An 8,814-nucleotide genomic window follows, 5' to 3' on the forward strand; every position below is an offset into this window, starting at 1 on the left:
AGTAGATTCTAAAGTTAACTAGTATGCATTTGTAAGCTCATTTGAGAAAAAAACAATTTGAAGCCTTTTCAGTTATCTCTATGGATGCCTTTTTAGAGGACTCTTTAGTAATGTTTCCACAGATTATGATCCAGGGGAAATCATGTTTAAAATAAAGATTAAAGGATGAACGGAAGTTAGATTTGTAGGGTTACCTATATAAAAGTTTGTAGGCAACATGATACAATGTGGAAATATGTGGAGAGAATTCCATGCTGAGGAAGTGACATAAAAAAGAGATAGAATGACACAGGTCATGCTGTGAACAAAGAGTAAGTTTAATGGAATACAAAAAGTCAGAGGTGTACTTTTTATATTTTTTCTTAAATCCTAAAGAGTAAAATATAATAATATAAATTGTAGAAGTGTTTCGTGACTATACAGTAGAAACTCACATTATTGATATTAAATAAATGATAATTACAATAGAAATTGCATTCTTAGACAATAAAACAACTGAAAATTGCAAAGACCATCTCTGTATTTGACTTCCCTGGATATTTTACATTGCTTCCATGGCTAACTTCAGGAGTTATTCCTAGGTCACTTACATGTCTCACACAAATAAAGACACTATCACAACAGAAGTTTAAAACAAAGAAGCATTTTTTTTAGCTTATATATAGAAGAAGAGGAAAATTCCCCCATCCCAAATAACTAGTTGCTTGTTCTTATCCTTGTTGTTCTATAAAACTCTTATTGGGATGAATATCTTGTTTGTACTTCCTCCTGGACCATGGCTTAGCTGGATACATTCTGTGGTAAGCAACCACTAAGATGGCACCCAAGGATACTACCTCCTGTTTTTTATACCCAGATATAATACCTTCCACTCAGTAAAAGCTTGGCTTATTGACCAACTTTTTTGAATATCATATAGCAGAAGGGATTGAATGTAACTTTTTTGAAAGATTTTGTTTATTCATTTGAGAGAGAGAGAGAGTGCAGAAGTTGGGTGAGGGGGGCAGAGGGAGAAGCAAACTCCCCACTGAGCAAGGGGCCCCATGTGGGCTTTTATCCCAGGACCCTGGGATCATGACCTGAGCCAAAAACAGATGCTTAACCAACTGAGCCACTCAAGCACCCTGGATGTAACTTCTGAAATTAATTTATTTTAAAAAAATGTGACTCCTATCCTGAGTGCTCTCATTTTCTTTTGAAATCATTCACCCTAGGACAATCCTGGTCCCATTTCATAAGTCATTCTGTCATTATGTCGGGAGGTCCCTATGGGAAGTGACCAAGGCCAGCAAACAGTTGTGTGAATGAGTTTATAAGTATGCTTACATGGTCAACCTCTCACATGGAACTAGTCTCAACTGAAATTCTGATTGCTACTGCCTGAAAGCCTTGTGTCAGGTGTGCTCAAATTTTTAACCCATTTAAACTTTAAAGTGATAAATATTTTTGATTATGCCATGAAATTTTGAAGTAATGTTTTAATTTAGAAATTTAGGTAACTGATTCAAAGTTTGGTACCAAGAGTGGAGTATCACCATAATTGAAACTAAAACATAGGTGTCTTTTTGCAACTGGGCAGCCATGAAAGAACAGAGTAAGTTGAAGCCTAAAGTACCTTGAAAAAGTTATTACTAGAAGCCTCATAGTCTTTGAAGCCTCTTAGTTATTACTAGAAGCCTCGTAGTGGCCAGTATGGACTTTCCAGAAAATAAAGAAAATCATCTTAAAAATTGGAATAAGGGAATCATTTTTATTTATTTTTTTATTTTTTTAAATTATTTATTTATTTGAGAGAGAGAGAGAGAGAATGAAAGAGCATGAGAGGGGAGAGGTCAGAGGGAGAAGCAGACTCTCCGCCAAGCAGGGAGCCCAATGTGGGACTCGATCCCAGGACTCCGGGATCATGACCTGAGCTGAAGGCACTTGCTTAACCAACTAAGCCACCCAGGTGCCCCAAGGGTATCATTTTTAAATAGTAACAGAAATTTTAGATATCCTCTTGCTTCCAGGAGTGAATAAGGTATAAAATATGCCTTATTGAGAGGGTAACCTGAATAAGGGGCTTTCTTTCTTTCTTTTATTTATTTGAGAGAAAGAGAGAACACACAAGTGGGGGAGGGGCAGAAGCAGACTCCCTCAAGAGTGGGAAAGGCAACATCGTGCTCAGTCCCAGGATCCTGGGATCAGGACCTTAGCCCAAGGAAGACACTTAAGCAACTGAGCCACCCAAGTGCCCCTAAGTGGTTTTCTAAGCAGTGTGGAAGGAACTGGCTAGATTATTTATACTGCTTCTAGAAAAGTGTGAGATGAGACAGGTAAATTGAGGGACAGAGTGTTGAGCAAAAGGAGACAGGACTCAATGCCTCTAAAAATTCTCAAGCTCTACAAATGGCAAATGATGCTGAAAATAAATTGTTTTGAAGCAAAGATTAAATTCAAGACACTCTTTGAAAACTGTGGTTTAAAGATAAGATAAGAATCTTTCATTGAATCCTTTCTTGAAATCTGAGAATGCTCAAAGATGGTGCCTTACAGCATTGAAATGGAAAACACCCTTTTAAGGATATGCTTTATGGTTTTCTCAATTGAAAAATAGCTCTTCCAAGATGCTTAAGGGTGCTAGACTAGCCCTCATCTATCTCAGGAGAAGGCAAAAGTAGATTTGTGAATGTGGGTTTGTCAAGTAGAGTGAATACCAGTAAGATTCCCAGAAAAACTGAGAAGGTTTTAAAAGAATTATATCAGCAGAAACACCATTAGTGGTCTAAAAGGCACAAATAGAAGGGCACAAATGGAAAAGTGGCTGTTGCATGCCTCTACTAGCAGGTCAGAAAACTACTTACCTCCACACATGTGCTATTTTTTGATGAAGAAAATGTTATGCCCAAGTTTTCACATCCGAGAGACCACCAAGGAGCAAACACCGATGCACTCACATGAGGGTTTATTTAACAAGCTTAAGCTTGGGCCCAAGTATACCTGACACAGAGGAGTAGGGACTTGGACCCCGAGCTTAGTTAAGGCAGGGGTATTTATGGGTTCCTGTTACTAAAGCAGGGTGGGGCTTCCTGTTACTAAAGCAGGGTGGGGGCCCTTAGAACTAAAGTAAAGTGGAGGGTAAGTTCAGCCCTTGGGCATAGGGGTCTGAAATGGCTGCCAGAGCTAAGATGGCTGTACTTATGCTAAGGCTAAACCTGAGGTGGGGTGGCCTTAATTTTTCTCGGCCTCCACAGAAAGGAAGCATGCTTCCAAAATTTGAACTAACAGCCATGGAGAATAACTCCTGAGTGGAAGAACTGAGTTCTCATTAACAATTATCCAACATTTTCTTAGCTAGATTTCAAATCTGTTATGGATAAGTGATTCCTGTGTGCTTACCATTTCCTTCCCTTTTTAATAGGAATATTTCTAGTGAAAATCCTAAGCCTATTTTACTGATATGTTTGTGATGTGTGTGTGTGGGGGGTGGTGGCACGTTGTCTCCTTATTTCCTAGATTTACAAATTGAGAGGAACTTTACCTACAGAACTATACTTAGAAAACTACATCAAAAAAGCCACATCAGACCCTTGATCTGATTTGATGACAAGATTCTGGGCACTGAGTTGATGTTATAATAGGATTACTCTCTTGTGAGACTTTGAAGTATTGATTGAGAAGGATAATTTGGAGGCAGAGAGTGAATTGTGGTATTACTTTTCATGATAATTCTCAATGATCATCACTTCTGTGTACTCATCTTGTGTATTTCTGTGTATTCCTTCTGTATTCCTCTATCACATCATCCTATGGTTTGTCTTTGTCAATAATAGAATGTAATAGATGTGATATTACATACCTTCTGAATTAAGTTATAAAAGTCATTTTGTTTTCTGTCTTGGTAAATTGCTGTTTTTCTTTCTTGGATTACACATCTGGGAGGAATCCATTTGTCATATTATGAGCTGTTCTACGATAACTTCACATAGTAAGAAACTGAGGTCTTTAATCACCAGCCATTTGAGTGAGCTTAGAAGCAGTTCCCTATACTACAAGCAAGCCTTTAAATAACTATGATTTTGGGGTGCCTGGGTGGCTCAGTTAAGCATCTGCCTTCAGCTCAGGTCAAAATCCCAGGGTTCTGAGATCGAGTCCCATGTTGGGCTTCCTGCTCAGTCTGCTTCTCCCTCCCCCTCTGCTTCTCCCCACTGCTCATGTTCTCTCTTGCTCTTTCTCTCTATCAAGTAAATAAGTAAAATCTTTAAATTAATTAATTAATTAATAACCACAATCTCAACGAACAATTTGACTCCAACCTGAAGAGAGATCTAGCCAAAAACAGCAAGTTAAGCTGACCCCAGATTCCTGAGCTTCAGAAACCTTTTGAGATGATAAATGTGTTTGTTGCCTACAGACAATAACTTGTTATACAGCAACAGATAACTGTAATACTCAAGATAAACAGAACCAGAGAAACAGAACCAATGGTGATATATATAAAAGAGACTTATTGTGATATTTGCCTCATCCAATTATGGAGGGTGAGATAAGTCATGATATCCAATTTGCAAGCTGGAGAAACAGGAAAACAGTTAGTAAAATTCAGTTAAGTGAATTTTAGGCCCAAGAATCAGAAGCTCCAATGTTTCAGGACAAAAGAAGATGGATACCTCAGCTCAGTAGGAGAGGATTTACTCTTCCTCTGGCTTTTTGTTTTCTTTTGGTCTTCATTAAATGGAATAAGTCTCCCTCTACCCTCAACACTGGTGAAGGTGATCTTCTTAACTCAGTCTACTGATTCAAATGCTAATCTCTTCCACAAACACCCTCAAAAACACACTGAGAGATATTTTTTATAAGCTATCTTGGTATTCTCTAGCCCAGTTAAGTTAACACATAAAATTAAACATTACTATAACCATTAGAGATACTAATATAGCCAATTACAGAAAAACCAGAGAAGTAGAATTGTCTTGATATATTCCTCAAATGTAGGCATGCATTTAACTTTCCTTACCTTTTCTGCTATCTCTTTTCTTCCTTTTTTCCTTCTTCCCTCTATTCCTCCATCTCTCCCCACCTCTCTCCCATCTTATACTTCTTTTTGCTTTCCTCTCCTTTTCAAAATTTCTTTCTCTCTGAAAATATCTTTTGAACTTCTTCAGTGTGTCAGAAGCAGGAAATTCGCCAATTACCAAGGCAAAAATACCTTAAACTCTTTGGATTCTTGTAGGGGGTATATATACAGAGTGCTTTACCCTAGTGAAGAAAATAGAATATATACATATATATACAGTAATAAATAACGTGAATTTAAATAGCAAAGCATTATGAAAATCAATACACCATGAAATGTTAGTTGTGGTAAGACACCTAGAGAAGAAGTTGTAGAAAGAGTTATCTTAGTAAGTAGCAAATAAATTCATATCTGAGTAATAGAGAGAGGGTAATGTGACAGCCTTAAGAAAAAGAACTCAGGCAGATATCTCTGCCTGATTTTAATGCTCTCTCCCTTTAATGTAGTTGTGGTCATCAACAACCTCTAGGCCTTCCTTCTGGTAAGTGTTACTGGTTCAGGAATGAAAATACGACCTAGTCCAAATGATTTGGGATCTGTCTTCTCTTGGACATGAACCAGAAAGCACATTACCTTATTTGTTGCTAGTGGTCTTTTTAAAATCATGAGAGAAATCAGGCTAGGAAAAAAAAAAAAAAAAACAGCATGGTGGGCAGCCAGATGTCAAATAACACAGAAGAGGAGTAGAGAAATCTTCATGATATTATACCCTAAGCCCACATATTTCTGAACCTTCATTTTTTTAAAAGATTTTATTTATTTATTTGACACACAGAGAGAAATATCACAATTAGGCAGAGAAGCAGGCAGAGAGAGAGGGAGAAGCAGGTTCCCTGTGAGAGCCCAATGTGGGCTTCATCCCAGGACACTGAAATCATGACCTGAGCCGAAGGTAGAGACTTAACCCACTGAGCTACCCAGGCACCCCATGAACCTTCTTTTTTAAGAGGTAGCTAATCATATTATTTTCTAAATCATGTTGCATGTTTGCAGCATGTTTCTGTGATGTGATCAAAATTATCTATATACCTAACTCATTTTGGGTTCATTTATTCCACTTTTATAAATTTGTCATTGAAAAATATTATTTCTTGAAGTACATGATTATAAAAGATATCGACAGAATACCAAGAAATAATTTAAATATCTATAGAGATAAAATAAAGGTGTTAGAGAGGAGAAGGGAGTTGGGGTAAATTGGAAGGGGAGGTGAACCACGAGAGACTACGGACTCTGAAAAACAATCTGAGGGGTTTGAAGTGGCGGGGGGTGTGGGAGGTTGGGGTACCAGGCGGTGGTTATTATAGAGGGCACGGATTGCGTGGAGCACTGGGTGTGGTGAAAAAATAATGAATACTGTTTTTCTGAAAATAAATAAATTGGAAAAAATAAATATATTAATCAAAAAAATAAATACAATTATAAAAATTTATGTATTAAAATATAAACTATGTGACTTGTTTAATTTATTATTATTTTAAGTCTATTTTTTTAGAGGATTTTAAGGTTCACAGAAAAATTGAATAGAATGTAGAGAGACTTCTCATATACCCTTGCCTTCTTACATGCTCAGCCTCTCCATTATAAACATCCTCACCAGGGTGGTACATTTGTTACAATTGATGAACCTCTATCAACACAACATAATCAACTAAAACCCAAAGTTTGCATAAGAGTTCACTCGGTGTTGTATACTCCATAGATTTGGGCAAATGGATAATGACATGTATTAATCAGAATGGTATGATATATTTTCACTCTTCTAATATAATTATATTTTCAAACAGTGTTTAAAGACAGGATATGATGCTTATAATATAATGCCTAAAAAGAAGACACAAAGTTCTATATATACACAGGGACATACACGTACACATGCACAGAAATGCAAATATTGGGAAAATATACAGAAATATTTATTAAGATGATCCATAGGTTCTGAGAAATCTTTATATTTGGTATATTTTCTATAATGTCTGCTTCCCTAATTAGCTCACATTACTTTATAATTAGAAACTCAATACTATGCATAGGGAATACTATATTCACTAAACCTATCACAATGTTAACTCACTATTCGATTTAGTTACAAGTGTAATAGATGCCTTGCTAATAGTAAAAGGTAGGCTCATTTCTAATGCTCTTGTAGTAAAAATAAAATTAACTTTGTTAATTCCAACACTTACAAACAAATGATATTCATGTCATAATCCATCCTTTATTTCAATAATTATTTAATCACTTTGTATTTCACCTTGAATTAGTAAACACAGTCAGATTCTCATATAACTATTCTTATGGAAATAAGAAGGAACTAGAGAGATAAAGAAGTGGATGATTATTTTCAAGATTTTACTTAACATAGAAACATAAGCCATGAAACCTCTTAACAAGCTAAGAAAAAATGAATCAGCACATTTCTGAATATTATGCATATGTTTAGACCTCTCATCTTTTGGCTAATATTAAATTATGATTCTTTAATGCTTTAATTTTCTGAAAATTCCTCCTGAGGAATTTATGTCCCAGTTTTCTAAAATGATTTGGGAGTATAAATTTATAATTACATATAATTTTGCATATTTCATGGATATAAAAGTAAACTATATCAGAGCCTTGAAGTTAAAAAGATGAAGAAAATAAATCAAAGGATTAAAATATTAATAAGCAGAGGATAAAAACAGAAACCTTAAAAAATTCTATAACATTTACATTTCTTCAGAATAATTATTCACCCTAAAATGGAGTGATTCAGCGTGGTGACTTAAAAGTAGTTGCCTTTCTAAAATAACTTCTCTATATTGTCAAATTTATTCTCTTTGTCACTTAATGTTAATTCACCTTTGTGACATACACATACATGCAATCTAAATCACAATTTATAAAGAAAAGTGAATAATAACCTTAAAGTTTTTTTGAACCACAATGCAACAACTAAATATATAAAACAATTATTCAGAGGGGCGCCTGGGTGGCTCAGTGGGTTAAGCCGCTGCCTTCAGCTCAGGTCATGATCTCAGGGTCCTGGTATCGAGCCCCACATCGGGCTCTCTGCTCAGCAGGGAGCCTGCTTCCCCCTGTCTCTCTGCCTGCCTCTGCCTACTTGTGATCTCTCTCTGTCAAATAAATAAATAAAATATTTAAAAAAAATTATCCAGAAATCAAGGATGATTGGAATAAAATGCATTTCTCTAAATTTCTCGATGACTGGTATGACCTACTAGACAAAATTTAACATTAGAACATTATAGTTTTTCAATCAGTGTATTTGATTTTATAAATTTGCACATACCCATAAAATTGAGATTCTCTTATTGGAGTATTATTTTTTTTCCCCACCACAGTTAGGTTTAGTATCATAAGGTATGAAAGGTAACAAAGCCTAGAAGTTAGACCCATTTACACTAAAGTCTACCCTTGTTGCAAAAATTTTTCCTTCTCTAGGCCCCCTTCTAAACTGGTAGCCTTATAGTTCATCTAGTAAATAGGTCAAACAGTATTCTCCAATTTGGAATATGTTCCAGAACCTGGTATGGATTTTTAACTACAAATTTCCTTCTTAGTAGTTCAGAGTTCCAATAATTTGTTCTATACATTGGCGGATGATGTGAAGCATGCCCCAAACCACCAGACCCATAAAAACTTCACTAGTATGATGTACCTCTGAGCTGAAAATGTTTATTTCCCACCTTCTCAAAAATCTGTGTCTTACCAAGCCTTCCAGTGTACTTGCCAATTCTTGTACTCTGGTCTGATTC

This window comes from Neovison vison, chromosome 11, assembly GCF_020171115.1.
Source record: "Neovison vison isolate M4711 chromosome 11, ASM_NN_V1, whole genome shotgun sequence".
NCBI classification, from domain to species: Eukaryota; Metazoa; Chordata; class Mammalia; order Carnivora; family Mustelidae; genus Neogale; species Neogale vison.